This window comes from Leopardus geoffroyi, chromosome D1 (genome assembly GCF_018350155.1).
Source record: "Leopardus geoffroyi isolate Oge1 chromosome D1, O.geoffroyi_Oge1_pat1.0, whole genome shotgun sequence".
Lineage (NCBI taxonomy): Eukaryota > Metazoa > Chordata > Mammalia > Carnivora > Felidae > Leopardus > Leopardus geoffroyi.
Genome location: NC_059329.1, coordinates 59,231,929 through 59,247,129, shown reverse-complemented (window position 1 = coordinate 59,247,129; position 15,201 = coordinate 59,231,929). Strand labels below are relative to the sequence as shown.

The following is a 15,201-nucleotide window of genomic DNA, read 5'->3' as shown; positions in this document are numbered from 1 at the left end:
CATGACACTGAGCCAACAGGCAGATACGGGTTTTCTATTGGCTGGGATACCTATTCCTAATGTTAAGGAGTAAGTAGATTATTGCATATTTCAGGACATCATAGTCTAAGGAAGCATCAAGGAGAAATTCTAATTTCAAGTTATCTCTGGTACACCAATCACTTTATTTTAAATTAACTTGACAATCAGGAACATGTGGTCTTGGGGCACCTGGATGGCTCAGTCAGTTGAGTGTCCAACTTCAGCTTAGGTCATGATCTCACAGTTTGTGGGTTCGAGCCCCATGTTGAGCTCTGTGCTGACAGCTTGGAGCCTGGGGCCTGCTTTGGATTCTGTGTCTCTTTCTCTCTCTCTCTTTGCCCGCCCCCCCACCCCCCAGCTCGCACTCTGTCTCTCCCTGTCTCTCAAAAATAAATAAACATTTAAAAAAAAAAAAAAGGAACATGTGGTCTAACATGAAATGTACAGAGGTGGGAATTCATTTTATTAATTAATTGATTTATTTTTTATAATGTCAATTACTATAATTTTATTTTTTAATATGAAATTTATTGTCACATTGGTTTCCATACAACAACCAATGCTCATCCCAACAGGTGTCCTCCTCAATACCCATCTCCCACCCCCCATCAACCTCAGTTTATTCTCAGTCTTTAAGAGTCTCTTATGGTTTAGCTCTCTCCCTCTCTAATTTTTTTTTTCCTTCCCCTCCCCCATGGTCTTCTGTTAAGTTTCTCAGGATCCACATAAGAGTGAAAACATATGGTATCTGTCTTTCTCTGTATGGCTTATTTCACTTAGCATAACCCTCTCCAGTTCCATCCACGTTGCTACAAAAGGCCACTGTCTTTTTCAGAAAGAGACAGAGTGCGAGCAGGGGAGGGGAAGAAAGAGAGGGAGACAGAATCTGAAGCAGGATCCAGGCTCTGAGCTGTCACCACAGTGCCTGATGCAGGGCTCGAGCTCACAAACCACAAGATCATGACCTGAGCTGAAGTTGGATGCTTAACTGTCTGAGTCACCCAGGCACCCTGGGAATTCCTTTTTAAACTTCAGTCTAGGAAGGGGTGCCTGCCTGGCTCAGTCATTGGGAAGTGTCACTCTTGATCTTGGGGTTGTGAATTAGAGCCCTTTGTTGGGTGTAGAGATTACTTAAAAATAAAATCTTTAAAAGAATATAAAATAAACCGGTCTGGGGAAAGCCCATGAAAGGTTAATCTGGCCTATGGATAAAAACAGAAAACTCAAACTTTTGCAAATCACATAGGAAAGATATCAAAAGTGGAAAAGCCCAGTTTATGATCACTGACTGAAAGGACAAAGTCTTCTGACACAAAAGCAGTTCAGAAAGAGAAAGCAGGGAGAATTCAAAGACCACAAAGAGGCTTACCATGAATACTCGGTCCTGGTCTGAGGGCCCCTCCATGCTCCTGGGCTCTGTGGTGCTCTAGATTTGTCCAAGATGGGTCAGATCACAGTAGAAAATTTGACCACAGATTCAAAGATGGTAGTAAGATTTTGTTATTAAATAAAAGCTCTGTACGAGAAGAAATGGAAAACACCAGAATGTGAAGAGTTCCTTGACTTGCTTGCCTTGCTTAGGGATGTGGCTTCTATCTTCCAAAAAGAAAAAAAAAAGGTAAAGGATTTTCTTTAGATGCACTAAATCATGAGGCCAATTGCATAAAGCAAATGATCACACCCTTGAGAAATTTTCCATGGAACCTGAGACTGAAAGTGTCCAGGATGGAGATACAAATGCAAGTCTGGAGTTCCAGATCCTAGGATGGAGGTTGAGAATCATTAGCACAGAAAAGATGTGCCAGCATTCCTGTCTCATGAGCCTTTGTAGTCCTTGTTCAACTTGTAGGTAATATGAGCGTTAGCTGTAACAGTTCACCTTTTGATCCCAACCTTGTGCCAAACAGTATGGATAATGTTTTCTAGTCCTGGGCCCACATCTTCCAAGCAGCTACTCTCCCTTCATATCTCATGGGACAAAATGTTCCTGGAAGGGAGGCATAACAGGGGTCTGTTAGAGACTGTGGATCCTAAGTAGGAAGAATTTTTTTTTTTTTTAAGAGAGAGAGAGCACGTGTGCACAGAGGGGCGGGGGGGGGGAGGGAGGGAGAGAGAAAAAGAGAGAGAGGGAGGGAGAGGGAGAGAACCTGCAGTAGGCTCCATGCCCAGCATGGAACCTGACGTAGGGCTTGATCCCACAACCCTGGGACCATGACCCAAGCTGAAACCAAGAGTTGGACGCTCAACTGACTGAGCCACCCATGCACCCGGGAAGAATTTTTTAATCCTAAAGCTAAATAAAAGCTATACAATTTAATTCTCCATAGGTAAGTTAGTATGTATTTGTTATGCATGTTGCATATATGAGCTGGCGGAATGTATGAAATTTTATGCTAAGCAAGAGGTCCATGTTATGCTCTATGCATGGACATGGTTGACTACACACTTGATGATGTGTGTGGGCTGTACTGAAGAAATGGAGGGAAAGTCATTCCGGCTGTTATAAGAAAAACTGGTAGCAAAATAAAACTTTAAAACCAAACATAAGGGGTGCCTGGCTTGGCTCAGTCAGTGGAGCAGGTGACTCTTGATCTCAGGGGTTGTGAGTTCGAGCCCCACACTGGGGGTAGAGATTACTTAAAAATAAAATCTTCTTGGGGCGCCTGGGTGGCGCAGTCGGTTGGGCGTCCGACTTCAGCCAGGTCACGATCTCGCGGTCCGTGAGTTCGAGCCCCGCGTCGGGCTCTGGGCTGATGGCTCGGAGCCTGGAGCCTGTTTCCGATTCTGTGTCTCCCTCTCTCTCTGCACCTCCCCCATTCATGCTCTGTCTCTCTCTGTCCCAAAAATAAATAAACGTTGAAAAAAAAAAATTTAAAAAAAAAAATAAAATCTTCTTAAAAATAAATGAAATAAAACCAAAAGGAAAAATGGAAGAAGAAGGAAAAAAAAAGCCAGTATAAGCAATGCAGTGATTTCCCCAGAACAGGCCCGGTGACTGACACTGGGCACGTTGCAACAGAATTTAGCAGCACTGTAGAATTCCATCAAAATGCACATAACTTTCAGTTCAACACGTTCCATTATCATTTGACAAGAGCTCTTCAGCTTCTCAATCTAGACAAATGTTACAGTTTACAGGGGCTCTGCACCAAGTTTCATTACAGTGGAAGAGAAAATACACATTTTGGGCAATTTACCTTACGTCTTTCAACAAATAGCTGCTCATGCACTTTATTTTAATGGAAAGGGCTCTTTCTTTGACATCAGAACCTTCTTAGGAATTTCTGTTAAAGAATATGTTTTTCGGGGCACCTGGGTGGCTCAGTCGGTTAAGCGTCCGACTTCAGCTCAGGTCATGATATCACAGTCCATGAGTTCGAGCCCTGCGTCGGGCTCTGTGCTGACAGCTCAGAGCCTGGAGCCTGCTCGGGATTCTGTGTCTCCCTTTCTCTCTGGCCCTCCCCTCTCATGCTCTGTCTCTCTCTGTCTCAAAAACAAATAAACATTAACAAAAAAATTTTTTAAAAAATAAAAAATAAAAAAAATAAAGAATATGTTTTTCATCCATGTGAGGATGAAGCACTGATTCCCAGTTATGAGGTGTCTTAGGATGTCAACATGAAAAAAAGATAAATAAAAATACAATTAAATATTAACCTTAACAATATTAACTTTGAACAATTTTTTTAAATGACCATAATTTCAGCTGTTTCTCTGGTAGCTCAGGTGAGTCTGGGATGGTGTCCCAGGTGGGAGTAGTGGGGCCATCATGAAATAGAAGAGGGGGTGTTCTGATGCCAGAAGCCACAACAGGGCCTCTGACCAACTGTTGAAGAGTATAAAGTTCCTAAAAAGACGGGGCTGACATCCTGGAAGAGAAAGCAGCTCAGGCAGTTTCTAGTCCAGCCAAGCTCCCAGCCTCTCTGCTGTGCAGAAGGCTCACCAGGGAGTATCAGGCATGGAAAATACCAGATTGTGTGGCCATGGAAAAGGTCAGGGGAGTCGGGAGACGTGGTTTCAAGTGGAATGGCGTGGCTGCTGCAGTAATCTTAGCAAATATCCAGGTGCCTGAACTGAGTTGGGTGTCCTGGTAAGTGAGGGAGGTTGGAGAACTGGTGCTCTCTATAAGTGTAAGTTCTAGGGGCTCTAGCAGGAAGGGACTAAAAGCTGGTGGGCTGAGGAGTCAGAAAAGAGGATGGTGGGCCTTGAGATTTCCAGTGCAGAGAGTCTGCAGACGCTGAGTAGGTTGGAGGACATTTCCTAGAAGTGGTCGTCTAGATTGAAGAGTAGCTGAATGGTGTTGGAGCTGAGGGGATAAAAAATCTGAAAGGGGGGGCGCCTGGGTGGCGCAGTCGGTTAAGCGTCCGACTTCGGCCAGGTCACGATCTCGCAGTCCGTGAGTTCGAGCCCCGCGTCAGGCTCTGGGCTGATGGCTCAGAGCCTGGAGCCTGTTTCTGATTCTGTCTCCCTCTCTCTCTGCCCCTCCCCCGTTCATGTTCTGTCTCTCTCTGTCCCAAAAATAAATAAACGTTGAAAAAAAAATATATAAAAAAAAAATCTGAAAGGGTTTGCATGAGTGGGCCTCAGGGTGGACCATATACACAGGATGATGCCTGGCGTGACGAAGGTCAGAGGTGGTAAAACCAGAGGACACAAACCTCAGTGGTGGCATATCAGTAATGGCTGGAAGAGGAATGAGGAGTGTAGAGAAGGGTGTTCTCTCTCCAGCCCTGTGAGAGAAGTGCTACCAGGGACAGGCTCCACTCTACCCAACCCTTTCCGAGGAGTCCTGACTCTCAGGTTTCTGTGCATTTACACCCATCGTTCCTTCTGGCTTGAGGCCTCTTTGTTTTGTTGTTGTTGTCGTTGTGTTTGATGTTTGTACATTTATTTTGTGAGCAAGAACATGCACACAAGTGGGGAGGGGCGGAGAGAGAGGGAGAGAGAGAATCCCAAGCAAGCTCCATCCTGGCAGGGCAAAGCCTGACCCGGGGCTCAATCTCAGTTTGTGAGATCACGACCTGAGCTGAAATCAAGAGTTGGATGCTTAAGCAACTGAGCCACTCAAGTGCCCCTGGCCTGAAGTCTCTTTCATTTCGTATCCTATTTCACCCAATCTAAGACACTATCAATTTAGTACACTAAATATCTTTAAAAGACCTCACTCTAACATCACTTCCAGTGTTAGGCCTTCCTCAACATTTTCAGGCAAAAATTAAACATTGTATCATGCTTCCTGCCTCAGGGTTCGGGTCAACAACCTCGACCTCGATGGTAGTAATTCAGGCTCAACCACCACTAGTTCTGTGATTTCGAGCAAGTTACATGAGTAATCTCGGTCTCAATTACCTCATTTATAAAATGAAAATACAGGGGCGCCTGGGTGGCGCAGTCGGTTAAGCGTCCGACTTCAGCCAGGTCACGATCTCGCGGTCCGTGAGTTCGAGCCCCGCGTCGGGCTCTGGGCTGATGGCTCAGAGCCTGGAGCCTGTTTCCGATTCTGTGTCTCCCTCTCTCTCTGCCCCTCCCCCGTTCATGCTCTGTCTCTCTCTGTCCCAAAAATAAATAAACGTTGAAAAAAAAAAATAAATAAATAAAAAAAATAAAAAAAAAAAAGAAAATACAAACAATAAATACCTCAGTAGTATTTCTGTGAGAATTAGAAGAGAGAAGTTTATAATTTACTGCCTGACACATAGGCATTGCTTAACAAATACCATCTTTTTCTCCATGGAGAACCTTGTAACGTACCTTAGCCATACACCCACCATCTCTTTGATAATCATTTGTTTATAGTCAGGTGATCTCTTTAGTGACAGAGACTTTGTCTCTCCATCCCATCTGTCATTAATGCCTGGCATGAATCAGGGCTCTAGTGAATGCTGTTGAGATGACAGGGTCCAGCCTGAAGTGGATCTGCGCTGCAGAGGAACTGAGTAGCCAGCAAGTTTCAAGCAAATTTTGCTCTGAAAGGGTGCTAGAAACAAGAGAAATGTCTGGGGTTGGAATGGGACCACAAAGAGCGATTACCAGGAAACTTTGAGCTTTTACACAGAGGACTTTTGAATTTGGGTCAAGCCTAATGAAAACAGGACAGCCAGGGAAACAATCCAGCAGAGGGAAGCTGCCACCCACCATCTTGGGTCCAGTGGTTGATATTCATCCAGATTCAGGCAGGCTGAGAACCCCAAGAGAGGAAGCCAGATCCCACTAAGAGTCAGAACTCCAGTTAACAATGGTTAGTGAAGATATGTTACTGCGAAGGATGAATTTCCATGAGGTCGAGACCCAGAAACCTTCCTGGTTGGACAAAGACAAGCATGGAGGAACCCCATGAACTGAGCTCCATGGTGGCCAGGGAGCTGTAGGCCTCAGGTAGGAAAGGCCTCTCTTACGAGGCCCCTGTAGCTTAGAGCACAGAAGCCTGAGTGGTGGTGGGAGGGGCTGAGGAGACCCTCAGGCCTGAAAGCCCAGTCTACTTGAGGTGACCTTAAATTCAGAGAACTAAAGCATCTGTCCTCACAGTCTGAGCTCTCCTGAGACTTCAGCAATCCCTGAAAGGCAAGAGAAGTCTAACTGCCGGCCAAGTACAGCCCTGAGAGCCTATCCTCTTGGTTTTCTGACTCCAGGTTGAAGCTCAAAAAGTTTGAGGGGCCCAAATATTGAGGAATCCCATAGAGAAACCTTTCCTTCTCCTCCCATCTGCAGGAATAAGAGAAAGCTCTTTCCTCTTGCTAATGCCTAGCTCCCTCATCCTGCTGCCCTTCCCTGCTGACCTATGCAACCCTCCCCAGCCTGGCGCCTCGTTAGGCACGGGGTTTGTGAAGGGGGTATGGGAGGGAAGCACAGGGGCAGGGAGTTGACTGGCTGGCTGGCCAGCATCAGTATTGGGAAGGGTGGGAACACAGGATTATTTCTGCGGCCTGCACTAATGCTCACGTCCCCCAAGACATCTAAGGGAGCTACTGGCCCTGACTGCAAAAGTGTGTACTTTGTCTTCCAATTTACTAGTCTCTTGACACTTCATGATGATTAAAAAGCAATATTTTTATGTACTGTCAGCAGGATTTTGATTGTGATGAATGTTATCATCTAATGGAATAAATCATTTATAATCACACCATGCTTTTCCATGACTAGTTATTTCTACAGGTTGTATTATTTGCTCAAGAAATACTCTCCAGGCATTAGATTTGACACCTGCATTTTCACAGTTCAGAAGGTTCATGACTTATACATCTCACAGATATCCTTGCATCCTTGATTGATTGAGCCAGAAATACATGTCTCAGAGAAATCCCTCTCCCTACACTATCCCACCAGAAATCCAAGCTGTTACCCAGCCCTGTCAGTTAACTCTAATAACAGCTCCCGAAACTACTGCTTGCTTCTCACGCTGATTATCTCCAAGGAAATGGACAGGCACGTTCTGGTGTGCAAACAGCCAGGAAGTCGAGGCCCAGAGTGTGGCGCTCTACTCACCAAAGGTGGGTTTGGCTAAGAGGCAGAGGGCTTAATTCACTCTTCATTTCCCACTCTCCATGCCTGAAGACTACCTTGCCCTTTGCCTACCAGCTAGTGAGACATATTACAAAGAAATAAGTAAAACCATATGGTAAAATGGTATAATAATAGCCAAGAAGATCATGGGAGAGAACAGAGTCAAGACCTGTGCAAGTACATGCACTCTGGATGTGACAGGTGGGGCCACAAGTCAGGGGAAAGGACACCTCAATGAGTGGTATTGGGACCGGTGGCTTTCCACATTAAAAAACATTGAATTTGATTCCTACAGAGTGATGTGGGAAACAAAGGCAAAAGGAAAATATCTTAAAACTTATAGTCCACTGACAATTCCTTGAGACCGACAGAGAGACCTTCCTCTAGGAACCCAGCTGCCTCAATGATGACACTTTGCTAAGGACAAAAGGCAATCTTAGCCCACCGCCCCCTCCCCCCCCCCCCCAGGATCCTGTAAGTCTACTTGAACATATAAAAATTCCTTTGGAAACTTCCTTTATCTCTACCTCCAAAATATATGTTGGCAATCATCCTCCAAGCTTATGGCCCCCTGATATACATGTGAAGGGTCTCATGAATGAGGTTTTACTAGACAGGAATAAATGACCTTTTCCTAACACCAGCTAGCCCCCTCAACCTCGCTTCCAAAATTCCTTAGAAGACGTATGCTATCCCTAATGCCCTCCCAACTTGAAGGTATATAATCAATCACCTGTCACAACCCCAGGGCAGTTCTTTCTGCCCACAAGTCCTGTCCCTGTGCTTTGGTAAAACCACCTTTTTGCATGGAAGATCTTTCAAGAATTCTTTCTTGGCCATCAGCTCTGAACTCTGACATTTCCACATCACACGGCACCATACATAAAAATAATCTTGGGGTGCCTGGCAGGCTCCGTCAACGGGGTATGTGACTCTTGGTCTTGCTGTTGTAAGTTCAAACCCCACGTTGGGTGTTAGAGATTGCTTAAAAATAAAATCTTAAAAAAAAATAATAATCTTGGGGCACCTGGGTGGCTCAGTCAGTTAAGTGTCTGACTTCGGCCCAGGTCATGATTTCATAGCATGAGTTTGAGCCCTGCGTCAGGCTCAGTGCTGACAGCTCAGAGCCTGGAGCCTGCTTCGGATTCTGTGTCTCCCTCTCTCTCTGCCCCTCCCCAGCTCGCACTCTGTCTCTCTCTCTCTCTCTCTCTCTCTCTCTCTCTCTCAAAAGTAAATAAACATTAAAAAAAATTTTTTTACTAAATAAAATAATCTCCAAGAAACTAAAGACCTAAATGTGAAACATAAACATCTAAATTACAAAAAAAAAAAAAAAAAAATGAGGAAGGATATTTTTTTTTAACCCCGGAGCAAGAAGTTCTCTCTTACAAAAAAAAATAGAACAGGCAAGGGCTTATTTCTTGTTCATACCTCAACTTATTTCTTGTTCATACTCAGGCCACAATGGGGCTCTGCTCATCGTCACTCAACGAAGCAGGATGCTGAAGGCCCCATCACAGAACATGCTCACGGTGACAGGGCCGGGAATGGGGAGCGCCGAGAGGTGGCTGCATCCCTACACCTCATCACTTCTGCCCCAGTACGCAGATCAAGTGAAGCCACGGGCCACATCTACCTTCAAAAGGGGCCTTACAAGGTGCCTAGAAGAAGATAACACTGGGGCGCCTGGGTGGCGCAGTCGGTTAAGCGTCCGACTTCAGCCAGGTCACGATCTCGCGGTCTGTGAGTTCGAGCCCCGCGTCCGGCTCTGGGCTGATGGCTCAGAGCCTGGAGCCTGTTTCCGATTCTGTGTCTCCCTCTCTCTCTGCCCCTCCCCCGTTCATGCTCTGTCTCTCTCTGTCCCAAAAATAAATAAACGTTGAAAAAAAAAATTAAAAAAAAAAAAAAAAAAAAAGAAGATAACACTAACTGGGGAAACATTTCTTAAGTAAGACCAAAAAACACACAAAACATAAATTGTAGTAATAACAATAAGCTTAAATGTACTGGGTGCTTACTGTGTGTCAGGCATTCATTGTTGTAAGCACTGTAGACGTTTCCTCATTTAGCCCTTCATAATAACCCCATGAGGTGAGCTCTGTCATTTTCCAAATTTACAGTCGAGGCACTAAGGTTATGCAAATGGTTGTCAATAAATAAAACAGAGGCAAGAAACAAGAGAACATATCAGAGAAGGGGTGATGGTGGTGAACTCTTGGGAGGGGTTATGCAATTAAGTTAAAAAAAATTTTTAATGTTTATTTATTTTTGAGAGAAAGAGAGACAGAGCATGAGGTGGGGAGGGGCAGAGAGAGAGAGGGAGACACAGAATCTGAAGCAGGCTCCAGGCTCTGAGCTGTCAGCACAGAGACACGGGGCTTGAACTCACAAATGGTGAGATCACGACCTGAGCAGAAGTCGGATGCTTAACCAACTGAGCCACCCAGGCGCCCCAATTCATTAATTCTTTATACATTCCTGAAGCAAACCCTTTGTTGACTATACATGCTGCAAACATTACCTGTGGCTTACTTTTCCACTCTGAATGGTATTTTTTTTTTAATGGAAAAAAATCATTCATTTAATGTAGTCCAACTTATTCAGTTTTTTTAATTTTTTTTAATGTTTATTTACTTTGACAGAGAGGTAGACACAGTCGAGGGGGGAAGGGCAGAGGGAATCTGAAGCAGGCTCCAGGCTTTGGGCTGTCAGCAGAGCCCAATGCAGGGCTCGAACCCACGAACTGTGAGATCATGACCTGAGCCAAAGTGTCAGATGCTTAACTGACTGAGCCACCCAGGTGCCCCTATTCAGTATTTTATGATTGGGGTTTATTATGCCCAGTTTAAGAAAATTTTCTCTACCCCGAGACCAAGAATTTTGCCAATGTTATCATAGGGGCCAAGGGCAGGCTGCCCCAAAATATGCCAGTTTGGCATAGTGATTATTTTAAAATTATACATTTTTAATGTTTATTTATTTATTTTGAGGTAGGGAGGGGCAGAAAGAGAGAAAAAAAGTTCCAAGCAGGCTCCACGCCATCAGCACAGAGCCTGACACTCAGCTCAATCCCACAAACTGTGAGATCATGACCTGAGCCAAAATTAAGAGTCACATGCTTAACCAACTCAGCCACCCAGGCGCCCCATGACATAGTGATTATTTTAAATAAAAGTCACTTAAGAAACAGCTGGGGTGAGTGATGAGGTTCTTGAACGGTTAAGAAAGAATTCTGGAGACATCTTTGGTACAAAAATGTGATTTTATTAAAGCACAGGGACAGGACCCATGGGCAGAAAGCGCTGCACTGGGGTTGTGAAAAGTGACTGATTACATATTTTAAGCTAGTGGGGGTTAGGGATAGCATAAGTCTCTAACGAATTTGGAAGCAAGGCTTTCGGGACCTTGAGGGGCTAGTTATTGTTAAGATAAGGTTACTTTTAGTCTTTACTAAAAAACATTAAGGAAATAAGGCAGCCATGAGTTGCTTGAGGAAGGTCACACTCTGCATGTTTCAGGTATCTATCAGTGGGCTGCAAACTGGAAGGAGATTTAATTTCAGCTACGTTTCTCTTGCCTTTGTTTCCCTGCATCATAAGGACACTCAGACCCTCCTCTGTGCCCCTGAAAGCAGGAAATAAACCTCCCAAAGAAAAGGTATCTTCTCTGTACAAAATATAAAGACATCCTTATCACCAGAGATGGGAACTTTGATTTTTTTTAATGTTTATTTATATTTGAGAGAGAGAGAGTGAGAATGTGCGCATGTGCACACGCACGAGCAGGGGAAGGGCAGAGAAACTCAGAGACAGAATCCGAAGCAGGCTCCAGATTCTGAGCTGTGAGAGCTCAACTCGGGGCTCAAACCCATGAGCTGTGAGATCATGAGCTGAGCCAAGACCAGGAGTCAGACACTTAACCGACTGAGCCACCCAGGTGCCCCCAGCGACAGAAAGCTGTCAAAGCAAATTGTGTTATTTTTTTTTCTAATCTACTACTTCAGCCTAAATTCCACTTAGAATTCTTTACAAACTAAAAATCCCAAACATCTGTTTTTTTTATCCTGTCAATTCCTCACAAATGTACCGTCTTTTTGTCTAAAAAGTATAAAAACTGCCGGCCTCTGTCATTCCTTTAGGTCTCAATGCTATCATTGGGCCTCTGTGTGCACATAATAAAACTGGGTTGTTTGTTTGCTTTTTCTGTTAATCTGTCTCAGGTAAATTTAATTCTCAGTCCAGCTGGAAGACCCTGAAGGCTCGAGGAAGAATTTTTCCTTCCCCACATTATCTTCTAGGATGCTTGTTATTTGTCACATACACATCAACAACCTACCTAGAACGGATTCTGAACTATGGTTGAAGGAGGAGTCAAATTTTATTGTTTTCTATATAAATATCCATTTAGCCACAGGTCAGGGGTTAGAGCAGAGGATCAGCCTGCTGCTACGTGTTAACCTTAAAAGTAAAACTGCCAATTATTTTACTAGAAAAAATGGGTTTACTCAGGAATAGCAGAGAACCGTAATCTGGGACAAGCAAGCTGTAGCAAAACCATGGCCTAGTCTGCAGAACAAAGGAGAGGAACACTGTGTGAACCAGACTAACACCATCTTGGACAAGTCCGCCATGATGACTTCACAGTGACCTGAAGCCTTAAGTATAGCCCCCACCCCACACACAAATTCTTTCTTTTCATCCAACCACACCCTTAAGTACGCCCTTGGGGCATAACGTCCTTGATCTGCTCTTGGAGATATAACTATGACACAACTATTCTCAAACATTTCCTCCTGGGTGGTCTACTAGCACGTACTCCCCAAACTCTAGGGCTACAAAAGCAGGTCTTACCGGAGATGGGACTGCAGAGATCTACTAGTTTTGCCCCTCCGCAAGACACACTTCTGTCCGTAAGTCCCTTTAATAAACCATTTCCCGTCAAGCCGCACTTGTGAGCCTTTTTCTTCAGCATCCCACCTTTTACGGTCATTTTGTATATACCGCCTTTCCAGAGAACACTTGGACTTTTATTGAGGAAAGGGGGGAGAGTGCCGAGCAGGCTATTATAAGCAAAAAGTCCATTGGCGTAAACGAGGAGTTCGAAATATAGTGGCTTTTCATTGGCTGAGTTGTGACTGTCTCTCATTGGCTGTGCGGTTGTGGGCGGGGTGGTGTAGGTGGGTGGAACTTTAGTCCTCCTGCGGGAATAGTAAAGAAGTATCCACCTGTTGGGTCTGCAATTGACAAGGAGGGGTGGGGCTTGGAAGTTCCCTCTGCTGTCTCCCAATTTCATTCTAAACTAGGTTTCTTTTCAGAAACAGGAATTTCCTGGAAGCTGTCATACCTCCCTGGATCTCAACTGACAAGCAAGGCATTGGTCCCTGTGTTTAAGAGAAAAAGAAAAATAGAGACCGCAGCAAGAAATTGTCAAATGGGTGGGGTACGTTTTCTTACAGTAAGAACACAGGATCTAAGACTGAAAGCCTCTGCACCTGTCATCCATTTGAACACTTAGCAAGGCTTGATAAGGTTCTTTCCAATGAAGTTCCAGTGACGTCTTCCTTTGATAAACCTTAGGTAATCTTAGTCAACAGCTTTGGCATTACTCTGTCTGTAGAGATCAGTTGGTAGGTTGTACCTGGAATAGAATACTTGGTTATGCATCATTAGTGCTGTAAAATAATCCACACAACATCATCTGGCCCATAAATGCTCTGCCAGGGAGAGGCCTTGGGGGAGTAACCAGAAATTGTACAGGCCTCCCACAGATGATGGATCACCTGCGGAATCACCGTTTTCACTTTCTGGTGCATGTCATGCTCCTAAGAGCTATGGGAAGGGCATCTGGCCACTCTAGTCCAGTTTCTGCTTAAACCCTGGCCAGTTTATCTATTTTAGAATTGCATTTTGAAGTTCCACCACTTTCCCTGATTCCAGATAATGTGAGCCACAAAGGCATTCATGAATCAATAGGCTTTGCATCTATTCATAGGCAAGGACAATCCAAGCTTTAAAAAACACCTTTAGAAAACCTTTAGAACTCTTTTGCCAACAAAGTATCAATCCTGTGCTTGGGCTTGCTTTAAAAGGGCATACATTTACTAAAATCTATTCATTTGGTCAAGGGCTTCACTTGAATAAAAACAACTGGAATAAAATGTATTGTCATCCTCCCAAGGGAACAGGGGGTGGGGGTGGGGGCTTGCGTTGCTCTCCTCGTCTTCACATGTTTTCCCACACTGCAATCTTAAAAAGCATGTCGTTCTTAGAAAACCATTGAAAGGTTCTGAAAACTGGTGCATTCAAAACATGCTAATTGTTCTAGAATTCCCTTGGTGTTTGTGGGTGCCATGCCTGGGGTAACAGGTACACAGTGAGAGAAAACACTTGGTGCTGCCAACAACCATTTAGGGAGCACTGAAGATGGTGTGGGCAAAAAGATGCCCTGGTCAGTCTCCAAAGGTCACGAGTACTGGGGCCTTAGAGTACGGCAACGTCTGAGAGAGATGCCGGAAGATGTCAGTTGATTAAAAATGAGAAAGAGGGGCGCCTGGGTGGCTCAGTCGGTTGAGAGGCTGACTTCGGCTCAGGTCATGAACTCATGGCTTGCGAGTTCGAGCCCCGCGTCGGGCTCTGTGCTGATAGCTCGGAGCCTGGACCTGTTTCGGATTCTGGGTCTCCCTTTCTTTCTGTCCCTAATCCACTCACATTCTGTCTCTGTCTCTCTCAAAACTAATAAACATTATTATTTTTTTTTAATGAGAACAAATGCCCCTGAGAACAGGAAATGGTTACAGCCTATTCAGTTACCCATGGAAGGAACAATATTTTACGATAGACATAGGAGAAGGTAACAAAAGTACTAGAAGAAATATTGGTTCCTTTATCAGTGGGGAAATGTTGGGGTTTTGCCACAATTGGCCTACAATCATGAGGCGTTCAAAAGCATCATGAGAACTGATACAAACGCAAACAAACTTTTGGGAAGTGAGAGCACAGGTGCAGGGGAGGCTACAAGTTTGCTACCCGAGCAGAAAAGACAGAAAAAACTTTTCCACCTCATGTTGAGAAAACACTGTATAACCAAAGACCATTCTTTTCTCTGAGCAATCAGTCACTATTCATGAGGGTTTTTATCACCATTAACTTTAATTTGCCTTGCTGTGCATGCACGTGCATAATGTGGAACACCGTTTCTGCACCTAACATTCTCTCAGCCTCACTTATAGTTTCCAGTCTCATCTGCAGTAAACGGTACCATGCTGGCTCCTGTTGACACACCTCTCCTCAGGTGCGCGCTGCCTCTCCCTTCCTGCCTCTCGGCTTCTCTGAGGCAGAGGGACAGAAAGCCTGGGAGAACCCACTTTGCATTCATACGTATGCAAACCTGAAGTGTGGGGAAGTCAAAATTCCATGGGGCAACTCTCAACCAATGGAGGACATAGGCCAGACAATAAAAATGTCTTCCTTTTGTCCCCTCAGTCAGATGATTCTGAGACTCATTTCATAAAGCTCTCTTTCTATCCTCCAGGGCCTGCCCTTTCTGCTCTCTATAGGTTCACTTCCTTTTTTTTTTTTTTTTAAACATTTATTTACTTTTGAGAGACAGAGGCAGAGCACAAGTGGGGGAGGGGCAGAGAGAGAATGAGACACAGAATTCGAAGCAGGGTCCAGGCTCTAA

General features: G+C 44.6%; 1 long non-coding RNA gene across 1 annotated transcript; it reads right to left on the bottom strand.

The window, feature by feature from the left end:
- Window positions 1-962: 962 nt before the first annotated feature.
- LOC123602410 lies at window positions 963-13,540 on the bottom strand. The gene is made up of 3 exons (XR_006714489.1): window positions 12,372-13,540; window positions 5,773-5,998; window positions 963-2,008 (listed from the first exon to the last, which is right to left on the bottom strand). It is a non-coding gene; the product is annotated as an uncharacterized LOC123602410 (long non-coding RNA).
- Between the last annotated feature and the right edge of the window lie 1,661 nt (window positions 13,541-15,201).